The sequence below is a fragment of the Catharus ustulatus genome, chromosome 7 (assembly GCF_009819885.2).
Source record: "Catharus ustulatus isolate bCatUst1 chromosome 7, bCatUst1.pri.v2, whole genome shotgun sequence".
Lineage (NCBI taxonomy): Eukaryota > Metazoa > Chordata > Aves > Passeriformes > Turdidae > Catharus > Catharus ustulatus.
In genome coordinates this window covers 12,455,135-12,471,092 of record NC_046227.1, presented here as the reverse complement: position 1 = coordinate 12,471,092, position 15,958 = coordinate 12,455,135, and positions in this window count along the sequence as shown.

Genomic DNA, 15,958 nt, shown 5'->3' with positions numbered 1-15,958 from the left:
ATGCTGTAAACTTTCAGGGATAGACACATTTATTTTACTTCCCTTTAGGTCAAATACAACAACACCTACTGCAGAACTATTTTGGGGTTTTATTTGAACAGCAAAAATATTTTTATGGGACTTCAGTACCATAGTTCAGTGAGGCCAACACAGTGAAGCCCACATGGCTACTGGAAGTGTTACTCTTAGTAAAGAGTGAGACTACTCAGCAAAGCATGTGTGAACTGACGGGAAAGAGATCCCACTTATATAAGGTACCTGGCAAGATGGACCACAGAACACAGAATGGGCCCAACTCACAGTTTGTATTCAAACTAAGACACAGAGCTTTAAAATGAAAAAGGGTTTCAAAAGAAAAGAAATTGTTTCCAAGCTCAGGTCTACTCTGAAAACACATAACATCCTAGAGCTAATCAATATTTTCTGCCTATCACATTTCTTCCACAAAGTATTTTTAGTAATGTAGTGCAAATATCTCCTTCTGCTTTTCTAAAGAAAAAACATGAAAAGCATTTGATAGAATGGTATTCCAGTGAAATACACCCTACTGTTGTGGGTTGGCGAGGTTTAGAAATTTTTCCCATTATTATGTTAAGCTAGCCGGGATGGCTCTCCTATTAGCCGTTAAGAGCTGGAGACAAAGGACTAGCTGAAACAACCTGATGGCTCCATTAGGGAAAGGTGGAGTCCTGCTTTTGTTTTCGGCAAGTAAGAGGACACTGGGGGTAGGAGAACTCTTACAGCTTGCTGGCCGAACTCGAGGAGAGATGTTCCTTTTCTCCTGTTGGGATCAGGCTTCTTGGATTTGGACTGCTAAAGCTTCCTGCTTCCTCTGAACAACTGGGAACTGGGACGCCCACGGTGAGCAGAGTTCCTTCCTCACCCTTTCTTCCACCTGGGGTGGTGAGGCCACCTGGCCCCCTCCCCTGCCCCTGCAGCAGCCGCGACTGAGAGGCCGCCTGCCCTGCTCCATCGGAGAGCCATCGGTGACTGAAAAAGGGACTGGGACTGAATTCCATTGTGTTCTGTCACTGTTTTTTTTCTTTCTTATAGCTGATGCTGTTTTTGTTTGTCTTATAAATATATCAGTAAAGAACTGTTATTCCCAACCTATACCTTTTCTGTGCCTGCGAGTTCCTGAATTTCCTTTTCCTGGTAATACTGTCCCTTTAAACCGGGACACCTACTTAAAGGGTCACTTTTTTTTGAGAGACCTTAGATTTCTACATACAGTGCAGCAGGTTTTGCTCAAAGGACTAAACCCAAACGTTGACATGGTTCCATAGTATTCTTTGAAATTACTGATTCCACCACTTTCTGTGGTGAGCTAGAAAGTTCGCTCAGAAGACGTCGTTATGCACGAGGAGTTAGACCCCGCCCTCTCCATGGCGTTAGCCAATCACAGCTGTATCGAAGTTACTTAAGCCCGTGTTTGCCGAGAAATAAACGCATTTCACCGTTGACTGCATCAGTGTAGCGAGTGATTTGTCCGGCGACTGGGATTGTAAGAGTATATGTGTGTGTGTTCGCCGTGGCCCGCTCTAGCCAGGTCGCCACTTGCCTTCGTTTCTCCCCCAACGAAGGCAGCAACTTTCTCAGCTTAAAACACAAAAATACTTGAGAGAAGCCCATCAGGAGTGTTATTATGATGCTGTGTCAGGAGGAGGCTGAAGTGAGCTGGTGAGTCCTGACCCCACAGAAAGCCAGAGTGTCTCAGAGGACTCTTCACTAAAGAACAACAGCATTTTCTATGCCAAGAGTGGCAACAGAAGCTTCTTAAAGAGAAATCATTCTCTTTGTTGAGTAGTCATTTTTTCTAGATCAAACGGAAGAGAATTTGTAAAACCACAATGTATCTCCAAGATGTAAATATTGTAAATAAGTATTGTTTAATATGTTCAAGAAGAAAATAAGCTGACTATAAATTAAAAGGTAATGTTAAACTTGCTCTACTGACTACTCCAAATTTAAACTTGAAATTAGTCCAGCACACCAACAGTGTCTAAGAAATTTCTAAGGTTTCTGTAACCATGGTAGCTAAGTGGCAATGGGCTTAATCCTGCACTCACTGAGTCCATAGACAGACTTCTCCTGGCCCTAGCAATGCTGGATCTGACCCTGTAAATCCTAACATACTTGAGGCCATGACTTGATTTCTAAAACCTTTTTTACCCACTTTCCCACGGAAAATTGGGTAAGGACTTCTGTGGAAACCATTCACTTGAAAGATGTCCAGGGGAAATTTCTTTCATTCAGCAACAAATCCCTGACTGATTGAAAGAACTATGTTGACAGCCCTACAGGGAGCCATGCCATCCACTCCTTGGGCAGCAGGCACTTCTGGCAACATGTGCCAATTTAGAGGACAGGGAGCAGTAAGGGAGGGGAATCAGGAGTCAGACAAGGTCCCTGGAAACTTCCAAGCTGTTTCAAAAAGAAGGGAATTGTTGCCTTGGTTAAAGCAATTCCCAGTCTCTCACAGCCAACTAGACAAATCAACCATTATACTGAAACATTTAGATTGTCCTTAGTGGATGATGATAAAATGTAATGATTAGATAATATGCAGGAGAACACATAATAACTCCTCAACAAAATCACCAGGTCTATGGTATAAAGATAGCTGAAAAAGCCCAAGGCCGTAGACATAAACACTTAGGCTCTAATCACCTTCTGTTTTTATCCTCTTTTCCTCAAGAAATAAGGCCTGAGAGATCATACTGTCTATCTCTCAGCCTCTCCTTAATAACTTGTGAACCAGCTGGCTGCCTTCAGCCAAACTGGCAATGTGAAAGAGGTCACAAAAGCAAGTTCTTGCAAGCTCCATAAGAAAAGGTGGCTGCATAGAGCACAAACCCTGTGTTTGTGCTTTTAAGAGGGAAGGGGGTGCACGTTGAGGTCAGTAATTAGGACTTGTTTGAAAAGAGCTGGTGGGGGGCTCTTGAAGAAAAGAGCAGAGGAAATTGCGAGTGCCTTTTGGCACACTTATGATGGAAATTGAAGAGAAGTGGGTTACAGACTGTGTGTGGGCAGGGACACAGTTTCTGAGAAAACTAGACTTCATTAACTCTGCTGCTTGGTTGTGTTATTGTTTTCTGTAAAAATGATGAGGATTATTAGACATAGCTGGTAATTGCATTACCAACATGAAAAGGCCTTAACAAAATCACAAGGGGATGATGAGAAAAGAAACTCCAATACTGAGAAACTGTGCAAAATGTCACACAGAAGAAGAGCCAAGATCAACATATAACTTATTCTGCATGTTGACTAAAGTAATGTATGTGCTGAAAGCCCTCAAAAATAGGAAAGAGCCTGCAGGGCATTTAGAGTAAGGGTGGCATTGGGGTATGTTTTTGGATATACCCGACTTCAGCCAAAGGTTGTCCTGAGAGTTCTTTGATCCCTTGGGAAGTTGGACAAACTGAAAGACCTTATGCATTGCACTGTGGCTTCCTGTGCAAGTGTTAACTCAGAGCTGACCATTGCATGCTCTAGAAACACACTTTAACAAGTTTCAGTTTTGCAGGATACGCTCAGAGCATCAGGATAAACACTTAGAGATAAAGCACGCGTCAGCTCTAAGAAACCTGCATGGATCTGAGATGAGGCCTGTGAGAAATGAGGAAGCTATAAGTTATGCAAGCACTGCCCTTGTGGAAGTGATTGAAAAGTCAGATTCTGCTCCCATTTGTGGATTGAAAAGAAAAAGCAAAACTGTAGAAATTATGGGCTTTTTTTCCAATTTCAAGGTGATCTGGGAATAAAACCTGGTTTCTCCAAATTTAGCTCCTGCTGAAAAGACTGTCTCACTTTTCAATTGTTAAACTACAGCTTTTTAAAAAGCAAACAGAAGGCAGGCAAGGAGGGAGTTTTGCTCTACAATAAGGAAGAACTTATACCCCATACCTTCATCAGAGGAGAGGATGACAATTTGAACAACTTTTTCTGTTGTATGTCACAAAGCTCAAGGGGACTACTAATTCCCTTTCCTACAATGACTCAGATGAGGATTTCCCTTAGTTTTGTTATTAGCCTAGTTGCTATTTTTCCTCCTATCCATTCTGTTGCTTAGGAGACTGCTAGTCATGAAAAAAACTCCACAAAGAAAACAAAATTAAAAACCAAAACAAACAAAGAAAACACCAAAAGAACCAACAAAACCACAAAACAGCAAGGCCCAGTCCTGCCACTGCTATCCCAAATTACAGAATGCTGAATTCTCTTGCCTCCTGGGATTTGCTTGCAGAAGGAACATGCCGTATTAGTATAAATAGTTGCCAAGGAAGTAATTTTTCAGGCACAGACACAGTTTGCTCTCCAAAAGCCAGGTAGTATAGATTTATTTTTTTGTGTCTTTGGAGCAGTAACAGAAGTTTCTCCAGCTGAATCATGCAACTGGGCAATGACTTCTGTGGCAGAGGGTTGGTTGGAAGACAGAGTCCTAAAACAGAGCAGCAATTTCCCTGCCAATACTTTAGGACTGTGCAGTTCTATAATGATTATACTTATTTCCCTATGTAAATAGAAGAACAAATTCTTTTCCCAGGGAGGTTGTGAAGTACATATTCTAATTCAGTATGATTATGGAGCCCCACAATAACTTTTCTGCCATGTTTTCATGAGGAGATCTCAACCTGCTTTCTAAGATTTGTCCTCATAATTTCCTCTCTTCCCCTTACATTTTTTATCCTCCCTTCCTACCTGTCATTTTATAGAAGGTGAAACTGCAGCCAAGAGCTCTGGTCAACAATAAGAAATGCTGAAAATTCCTGGATTCTGGTCCAGTCTTCTAATGACTAGAATAATGACTGTCACTTTAAAGAGAAACCAGTGAAAAATGCTGTACAACACTTCAGGCAGGGTAGAAAATGAATCCTGCATTACAAGCCCTGTCTTTTGTTATTTTCTCATTTTTTTAAAAGAACCAAATACGTAATGTCTTGATAATGGGTTGCAGCTCTTTAGATTTCAAATCCCTTGAAAATTTCAGTTCTAATTTTAGGTTCAAGAAATTAGCGTCAGGCTCCTGCTCATGACATGCTGAAAGTGTGGGTTTCTGGCACATGCATTTTAAAAAGGATGTGTTATAAATTGGCTTCCTAGGGCCTGAGGACTTTGGAAAAAGACTTATTAAAAGTTATGCAGCATTAGGAAGCAGAACACGTTCAAAAACTTCTGCTGTACAAGATGACTCATAAGGTTATACCACCGATTTTGCTAGTAACACCAGAGGAAAATTATGTCCTAGATCAAAAACACTTAGATGTTGTGAACTTGTTCCTGGGGAAGGCATATGACACATTTTACCATGATTATTTCCTTAGCTGAACGAAGTGAATGAGAAAGCAGATAACATCAGCATATCCAATGCAAGCGGCAGGCAATGAGGGGATAAGTTCTTATGTCTTGATCTCACTCTTATTTGTAGATGCTGACACATCTCCCTTGGACTTCAGGAAAGCAGGACTGACACCAATATAGCTGTTCTTAATTTCCTGCTTTCTTTTCCAATGCATTCTTCCTATCTGTAGCTCCCTGTGACTTGTCTTTTCAGATTCCCTCTCCAGGAAGTTTGTTCATGTCTTCCTATCTGTTTGCCTAAGACAGAGTAGCTCTTCTCCTTTATATAACTTTTGCTTAGGATCCAGTGGTATCTTTGGAACAGCTGGCATTTTCAATGATCAATCTGAAGCATGGACAAAATTATAAGACTGTAAACACCCTTTCAAAATTACTGTCCTCCCATTGGCAAGGGCAAGGACATAGATGCATTGTATGTGAACCAAAATATATGATCAAGAAAGAACAAATAGACAAAAGCACTTTCCCAAAAGAAGAAAGCAGATGAGGTTACATTTTAAATTGTGTGTTTCATCGTTGAGTGGCAATCTCTAGTTGAAGACACGGGGTCATGACCAGCCCACTCTTCCTTTATTGTTAAGTTGGGAGAATTTATGTATTAATTTCTATTTCTTTAGCTCTTAAGACAAATACCCAAGAGGTCAGGGCCATGCTATAAAAGGTATAGTGACATTTAAAACAAAGGCAGTTTCTCTTCCCCATAGATAGCACATACCTTGCAACCTAGACAGTATGCAGCACAAGGAGAGTGACACACTGCAAATGGGAGACATATGGTGGGCAAAGCAAGAGCCAAGCCAGGGACAGTAGAGCAAGCTTGTTGCTCAGCCACAGGCAGAGGCAAACATCCTGATTGATGTCTGCTGCAAGCTAACTGGGTCATGCTGGCTGACGGTGTGAAGCAGATTTCATTTTCGTTGCCATCCTGCTTTGCTACAGGCAGCAAGAATAGCACAGTGTGACTTCAGGAGCCCACAGATAACTGCCTGGGACTGGCAGTACAATCCCCTTGCCCCCATCACAGGGAGGGAATTTTCCTCAGGTATGGTTGCTTTAATTCCCCCCTCATTTTAACGTCAGATTTGAAAGTCAGATCTGGCTCCAGCTCCTGGACTTTGAGCTCTCATCAGTTTGTTACCTCCATCAGCTGGTAACTGCTCAGCTCAGCTGGGAACACTTCACATCCATTTTCTTCACTGATTTCATTTGTAAACCTGTTGTGCCTCACTTCTTTAGACAATAAGTTCTTCAGTATCCTCATTGTAGTCTGTATGTACAGTGCCAAGCATGACGTGGACCAGATCCCTACTTGGATGTCCATAATTTACTAAAATCCAAACACAGCTATAGGAAGGGCAGAAGAGAGTAAAACAACTCCAAGAGGTTATGGGGAGCATAAAAAGGAAAAAAAAATCAGTGTTCCATTACTTTCTGCCATGAGGAAAGAGGCAACAGCTGTGGCAGTAGCTACCAGGAATGTCCTTAGTGAGGGTGGGGGAAATGGTAGCTGTAGTTGGCAGTAAACAACAGGCACCTGTGTATCTCATAACACTGTTCCTTTTTAAATTCATTTCAGCATCTCTTTTGCCAGCTTCTACCTTTTCCCCTCACTATTTTAGTCAAATAGAAGCAGTTGGAAGTGGGGCCACTTCCGAGTGCCCAATGCTTTATTTTGGGAAGCAGTGTCACTTCTACCTTGTCTGAAAAGAATAAAAAACACCTCAGACCTTACACAGGCTACTGCTTCCTTGTGGATTGTTATTGCAGAGTTAAGCCCTTTTTTAAAAATGGAGGAAAACTTGTATGAAAAGTGTCTGGAGGTTTTTGAACTGGTTTATAAAAATAGCAGCCTGAAGGAAAAAAAGAAGAGAAAAAGAAACGTGAAAACAAACTCAACACCAAATATTTTCTAGTATCCAGCTATTGCAACTAGTGTGATATTAATAGAACACACACCAGCAGGGAGTGGGAAAATAAACATATTTTCACTCACATAAAGGGACTGCCTAAATGACTCACATATGCAAAAATAAATAAATGGCTCCCTATGATAATCTGAAACTATATTTTATCCACATAAACAACTCAGCTTCTTAACTGTAACCTAACATGTTAAATTCACTCAGTTTTATTTGAGAGCATGGACAGATTGAGTGATCAATCTCTATTACACTGAGCTTTATTTTTTTTTTTTTACCCCTTCCTTACAGTACCATTTTTCTTCCCACTAGACATTTTAGTTCATTTCCCTGAGCCTTCTTCAGTTTAATAGCTGCATTTCAGACATACAGGAAAAAAGAGTTATCAAACTTCCAGAGGGGAATGAGTGTAAGTGAATATTGTGCACGAGAGGGGAAAATACAGCAAATAAAAACGGAGTAAAAGGGCAATTGTTCGCATTGCACGTGCTGCACTTAGAGGACAACCGTTACATATTCCAGTTTCATAATGGAGATGTTCAGGGTCAACCAGGTGCTGGCTTCAGATGCTGTAAAATCAAGAAGCAGAGGGTTTTTTGTCTTGTAGAACTGGCAAACAGGTATTCCCCTAGAGAAATTGAATGAGGACACAGCAATTAACTCTCCCGTTCCTGCAATCGGAGTGCTAATCACATCCTTAGCAACTGCATGGTCACTATGGTACCGACAACATCTTTTGCTCAAATCCTTTCTGACTCATTCTCCCGGTAACTCTGGCGATGGTCAGTGCAGAGGTGACGTGCACTTGCTGACACTGTGCTGAATGGCTCCATCAATCTCCATTCTGCACCACTGGACCCTATTGCCAATGAGGATGAGCTCCAAGGATAGAAAGGAAGCCAATCAGTGTCCGGAGAATCTGTGCCGCATGCTTTTCAGAAACATTGTGCAAATGACAAACACAGTGCTTCACTACAGCCTCTCTGCTCTGTTAGTCTTAAATGTGAGGCTAATGAACTTTAGCTTTCAACACCGCTGAAACTCATTATACTATAAATACCCTTTGTGTAACATCTTTTTGTGACTCAGATACCAAAAACAATAATGAAGCTATCAGAAAAGAAGGAAAAGGCTACAATCTTAAAAAAATAAAAGCCAGTCATATTCATCTTTCCACAGTAAGGATCTGTCCTGGGAGAAGCAGTGAAAAATAATAAAGATTGCAATGGAAAAATGCTGGATGTCGAGACACTAATGGATGCTAACAGAATCAGAAAACAGCATACAGGAAATAGACTAACAATCTGTCCGTGATGGAGCTGCTTAGAGTGGTTGCTGAGTCTCTCCTGCAAGAGATTTTAAATGCCATGCACTGCAGACACAAAGAACTGGAACCTGCTTTCATTCACTGAACATGAGGGGCTTATAGCCCTAATCTATAACTGTTTTGAGTGCTCCAATGACACAAGAAAGCTGGAAGCCCAGCCCTCACTGTCTGAAGAGTACTGCTGACTCCATTGCCTCCCCAGCAGTATAAAGTTGTGAAGGAGAATTTACTCAGAACTCCAGCCTTTTACTTTTGAATCTCAACATTTTGGTACACAGGAAGACAAATCTTATTATCAGTCAAGCAGAGAGAAGGAAACAAGTGCTCTCGGGAAGAAGATGGATATAATGTTATCAAAGCATATGAAGTCCATATCAGAAGACCATGCAATTAAAAGGAATAGGAGGATTTCCTGGCAGCATATTTTCAGTATCTCCCCAGATGCAGGACTATGTCCTGGGATAAAGCTGTTACTGATCATTTTTGGAGGCAGAACCAGAAGATGTTTTGTGGACCTAGGGTGACAAACATCTATTTTCAAATGTGGGAGATAACATTAAAACCGAAGGTATGGATACTAGGAGGTAGTCAGCTGGAGTAGGAGTAGTGCTGACAGAGAATAAGATAAATGCATAGCTTAAGAAGGATTCACAGAGTGGGCATCTTTATGTCAGAATGTATTATATTCCTAATTGGAGTACCTCAGTTCTCCATTTTCCTAATAGATACCTGCAACAAAGATGTCCTGAATGATGTATATACCACTCACTGATTGCTGGGCAAACATTATTGGAGTGTCAATATTCGCTTTTTTCCTAGAGCTATCATTTGAGAGGGTAGAAGTCATTTTGGATAATGCTCTACTAGAGATGTGTTAACTAACTCACAGACAAAAAGCATCTTGTATGCCTACTCTGAGCTATTTTCATTGCATTTTACTTAGCAGTGAAAATATCTGCTAGTCATGTGATAAATCCAGAAGCTGGGCAATAATTAGTGATAGTTGAGCTGGAGATAAACCCATAATTACAAGTTTGGTCAGCTTACCCAAAGCCTTCACCACAAACTTTATGAAAAACACTGCTCACTATTTGAATGAAGTTGCAGTATCCAGAGTATGGTAATTTGACAGGATGACCAAGCTGTAGAGCTGTGCAATAATACTTCAGTTCATCCCATTGGTCCTTCAATAGATAGGTAACTGTATTTCATATAACAGTCCCCCAAGGTAGATGGAAGTTCACTATGATTTTTGGTAATAAAATGCCTGGGGATTCTACTGCTGTGCTTGGAAAGAAGACAGAAGAGAAGTGGATTGCAAAATCAAAATACTATGGTCTTGGCTCCCTGACATAGGTCAAGAATATGTTGTTTGGAAGTTGAACACCGATCTCAGATCTAGAAATCCACAGCACAGCACCAGAAGTTTTGAAAGGACAGCTTTGTTACCCATGGTTGTTTTGCTCACTTCAATTTTTTTCCTCTACCCTGCTCTGTAATCAGGATACAGTCTGACCTTGTATACGAAAAATGTGCCTTTCAGTAGGTGTTTAAATTAATGTTTATTCTTATGGAAGTCAGTTGGGAAGGTGTTTAAATCCACAATACATCTTTTTACACATGCAGAAATTTGGTTTCATGAACCAGAACTTCGAGCATCTGAAGTAGACAAAAATCTATGGTAAGGAACTGATTTGTGTGTTCTATACTAGAGCTTACATTTATATGAAACATTCCCAAGATCTTGCTAAACAGGAATTTGCCATTAAACTCTTTGGTAACTGCTGTCACTGTAAGTCATGTTTTTCTTTGTGCGTAGTCTGAAGAAAGCAAGAGCCTCTCACAGCTCCAGTTACGCAGGACAGTTCAAATATTAAAGCCTGTGTGTTCAGCTCTCTGTACATTCTTGGGACATTTCCCAAAGGATCAGATATTTCAGTAACACCATGAAGTTCCTTGCTTCCTCATTTTTCACTTCTGATGAAACTTCCTCTATCAAAGACCAGAACTAATGATCCAGATTTAATCAACAGAAGTATTTACATTTCAAAATAATGAGACCCACTCAGCTGGTAACTTGTTAATTAGTTCCCAAGCATTCTCCTTTTATCCTCTTGTGCTGCACTGGTGCAGCTGACAATCCCTCCAATATTAAGGGAAGTTATTTGAGAAGTGTTATCTCGGGGTCCTATCTTGCTCCAGGATCAATTTACACCAATGTGTTGATTACAGGAAAACCTACTGATTTACCTAGAGGTAAATGTCTTTATGTATCAGACTGTCTTACACTTCCTGATAAGTTTTTGCTTTGTATTTTTTCATGCTTAATGCCTGCAAAGGAATTAGGTATCTGAATTTATGCCTCTCTGCCCTGTTATCTTTTAACAATGTTATTCTTTCACTCTGGAGCTCCTAATACTTGAGGTCAGATACCCATTTACAGAAAAGCTATTAATAGCACATTATAATTCAGTGTCATTTCTCCTCCTTAATTCTACATAAAGGTTCTTTTACCCAGATATACAAAGGTACCAGAATGTAAATAAGAATTTGTCCATAAATACTTTTTCCAGCACCCTGACATTTGCAAGTGTGGATGGGTAGATGGACACAAAGAATGAGGATCTATTCCCAGTTTCTGTCCCAGTACTAGTATAGTCTGAAATACACATACTGGGTTTCAGTCTTTTCCAGCAGCTCCCTTAGCAACTGGAAAACTCCATCAATTAGTCCTCAGTGCAGGATATGCTTCAGCTGACCTGCTGGTAATCAGTTGTTCCAGAGCTTAGATCGATTTTGCCCTGTGATTATCAGTTCTCCCATCAGACAGAACAGAGGATCTCAAAAACAAGAAGACATTTCAAGAAATAAGATCAGGATGTTTTACTCAGCACACAATTTCCTCCTACAACCCAACTTTGCAAGGCACATAAGTGTGTGCTTATCTTCAAGCATAATTAATCACCTCTTTAGTAACAGGAAGTTTTTCTGGAACTGGAGATTACATCTTCTCTTCTGCAGTTCCATACTCATGTGGTTGTGCATTCTTTTCCCTTTTCTTTTTCTTTGTTAAATTAACATTTCCTCTTTTCTTTTACCCCTGTCATATGTAATGCAACTATGCAAAGTTCTTTCCTAAATATGGTGGGTAGGCAAGGACACAATTATTTAAATTATATGGTGGGGGAATAAGTTATAAAAATAGCAGCATATTCCTAACTTTTTAACAGGAATTTGTATTTCTGAAGCATTAAAAAATTCTCTGGAGGCCTAAGGACTAAGTGCATATAAGACTGCACCCTGTTTTTCAATTAACTGTTTATCTTCTATAAATTAATTACATAACTTCCTGAAAACTACATATTAACACCCAGTAGCTGGAAATTGCAAATAAAAACAAAAAAGAAGAAATAAAACTGCCATGTAAAACTTTATCCTTCCCAAGTCTCTGTGACCTCTTTTGAATACCCATCTAATTTTAAATGTTTGTAATCATGGCAAAAAAATGCTTCCATGTGTTACAAATGTGGAAAATACTGCCAATATTTTAAAAATGTTTGAATAGAAAACTCTCATCTTTTAATGAGACATTTAGAGCCATCATGTGTCGCCTGTAAAGCCAATGAAATTATTCTAATCTTCACAAAAATGTGTTCCAGCCCTATCATTGGCTGAAGTCGTGCTTTTTGTATCTGAGTTCTAGGGAACAAAATTCTAGAAATGTAATTCATGAACTGGAGGATTCAGTTTAGGTGTATTTCACTTGCAATACTTGAAAGAAATCTAGTCACTTCCTTAAAGATAATATCTTGTTTTCATAAGGGTTACTCATGAAGATTCATTTTATCACAAAGTTTCTGGTTTGTTTGCCCATAGGAGGAAAAAATCGTGAAGACTATCAAGATTTGATAGCCAAATTTCTGACAAGCAGTGAACAAAGTGCCTGTGTATGCAAAAACCACTCATCTGATGAACACTCCCTGATAAAATAGATGGTTCACTAGAACAAAGAGAAGAAGTAAGAACTGGGGAAGGAGGGTTAATTAATCAAGTGTTTTTTCAAGCTACTACTATTCTTTTATTATGACTCCTTTTCCTGCACATTAAAAAAAAACTTCATCATCCTGGAATGGTCTATCAATAGCACAAGGATTCATAAAAAAAAACTTCATCATCCTGGAATGGTCTATCAATAGCACAAGGATTCACAACAGAGTGGACTCTGATCTAAGGCAAATCTTACATTGATACCAGTGAGTTTGACCCTGAAATACACTTTTCTCATTGACTGGTCAGAGCTCAGCTTTGCTGTCCACTTCATGTGATGCACACCATTTATTTAGGATACAGAATGAGAAGTGAGTATTACAGAAAATCTGTTCTGAACTACTGTAGTTTAATTTGGATATTTGTGGGATTCAGTGGAGAGCCAGCAAGACTAACCTAGTTATGGAATAAGAATGTTAGCCATTGTCCATCAGGCCCTGATGACATAATTTTTCAAATACAAATAATCTCTGTTGTGACCATGAATAAACAAAGTTGGAATTTGGTTTGCCTTTTTTTTTTTTTTTTTTTTTAAATTTTATATGGCATTTGGACATCTGTACCTACAGAGAACTGTTCCAGTATTTGACCTTAAACTTTGTGGAGTAGCCTTCTACTCCTCCCAAATTTAATTCCTTCAGTTAAGCATGTGCAAGGTGTAAGATTCAGCAGCTCAAGGATGTTTTGAGACATTCTGGTCTATCATTCACAGAGTGGTGTGGGAGTCTTCTGCAGATGTCCACAGCAGCAAGAAAACAGCTAGATTATGTCATAAGAGTTTAAAGAGGACTAGCAGAAAGAATAGCTTAGAAAACATTTCAGTGTAAGGTTAGGGTATGTCATGGGAAAGTAGAGAAGCCATCATTAGATAATCTAGAGTTTAAAACCTACTGTATGTTATTTGTGACCACTATAAGTTACTCAGAAAAAACTTCCTTGCTCAGCCTAAGGCTCTGAATATCCTTATGTGCAGTTCTATAGCTTGTTTACTAACTTCTCCATTTGATTTTTTTATTAGAAAATTCTTCCTTTATGGATTGGAATATTTGCAAGCTACTCTTTGGCATGTTGCTTACACAGAGGAGGTTGCTCAGTAATGCTTAGGTCCCTTTTATTTACTCCTAACTTCAGTTGCTTCTTGTCAGCCATTAATAGATAGATATTTTACTATCTGGTTTTCTTCATCTACTAAAATCTTATCTATATAGAAGGGTCTGGCACCTGCAGACTCCTCTTCCTACCCTTCACTTCACGACCTAAGGTGTCCTCACTCCAGAGATTATAGTAAGTGTTACAATATTCCCTTGTATTTTAACACTCCTTCATTCTTCAGGAACATCTATTACACCAAGTTCTCCTTCCATGGTCATACACTCTGCCTTCACCTGTTATTATTTTTAAACTTCTGGTATGCAGATATTGATATTACTTATTTTTGGCCACCTACCTATTTTTAAACAACTCCACTGCTTAGCTCCCTGCTTCAGAATATATCACTGTGATTTCAGTTTAGTTATCCTCAATGTCATCCATCATCCCTGCTCCCACCTTTTAGAAATGGATACAGAGTTCAGATCCTAACAAGGAGAAGATATGTGAAAATGGAGGCACTCTTTTACCCAAAGACATGGCTACCCACATCCTACCCAGTGCAGACAATTCGCTGCCTGATCCTGCATGCTGCAATGAGATCAGAGCTGTGTGGCCACAAACTCCTTTCCATAATTAGATAAGGGCTGCATTTTCCCTTGGCAATGTCCCTCTTTATCATCAAGACATTTCAAAGCTCAAAAGCTCACTTTTCTTTTTATTTTTTTTATTTTTTTCCTTTTTAGTTTTTTTAAAAACAATGGGACAGCTGATTTTTCCTAGCAATTTTTTCCCTGTCAGGAAAATTACAATGAAAAACAATTTCTAGTTGGAATTTTTTTCAGTTATTCCATTACTGAACCCTGCATTGGCTCACTGGAAACTGTGAAAGAGGGTTTGATTCTTTTCTGTGGAAAGAACATGGAAAAAACCTTACAAGACTTTTTGTAGCAAAAGAACAATTTTTCTTTTATCCAGGATTTTGCTTCAATTTTGTATAACATTTCTTTGAAAATACGTGTCCCAGTTTCCTTTTAAACTTCTTTATCCTGTTCTGCTACTGAACAGGCTGCAGATGGAAGAGGAGAACCTGGAACTCCTCATGTCAATCAGCTCTATTCATGCAATCACTGTATTTATTAGTTTCATGAAAAACATATTGAGCAGGCCTGGTTCCTCCGTTCTGCACGCCTACACAATCCTGACTGCCTTGCCATCCCCCTGTCAGTAAGGGATCTATCCTGAGGCCTCTCAGCTTGAGATTCCACACGAAACAGGAATCCAAGAGGATATCACATGCTTTTAGGTCTTGTTGGAAAGACTTCACACAGCTTAATGGGTGTGGAGGGGGCTGGGGACAGTTAGACGAGGAAAAAATAAGTACTCAAGATGAACTGATTTTTTTTTTAATAAATGGAAAGAAAAAAGTCTGTGTAAAGCTTGGAAAATGTCTCCATTGCTACTGCCATCCCTGAAACGAATGTACATGTAACATCTGACCAGCATATTGCTCATAAACTATGGTTTTGTAGGAAATAAAGCACTTTGGGCTGCCATCAGACAAGGGAACAGTTCTTGGAGAAGGCTGTTAACTTCCTACATTTGTAATGCTGAGGCAGGAACTGGTCTCCTTCAGAAAATGTTATGTTCTCTATGTATCTCCTCCTGTTATTAAAATCAGAACTATGTGGAAGAACAGAACCACAGCAAGAGCCTGCTACTTATGGGGCAAAAATAATGGGTGCCAACAGAAGTATTAAAATTATATTGGCTGTCTTTTAGCACTTTTCTTGATGTCTTTTTTTTTAATAACTCTTTTTTTGTTGTATGGCAAAATTCATACAAAAAGTTTTGTATGAATCAAAAGATATCCATACTCAGGACTGAGAATTAAGGTTGCAGTTTAAGTGCTACTTAAATTGAAAACCTTTTTAGTAGCTTTAGTGGTCTTTAGCTTAGATACCAGGCTAAAGATGACTTCTCAGGAAAAGAAATTTCTTTCTGTATTCAGCCCTGAAGAGTGATTCATAAAAATCTATTTGCTCATCTACACTGGAACTTAACATCTTCCTCTCTTTGAAAATGATCTGTCTTTCCATAAACATCAGATTGGATAACTGCTACCTAAATATCCTAATGTCATTTTTCTTAAATACCTGTGGGACCACAAACTTTAACACCTGCACCTTTATAATTATTCAATAAAGGAAGA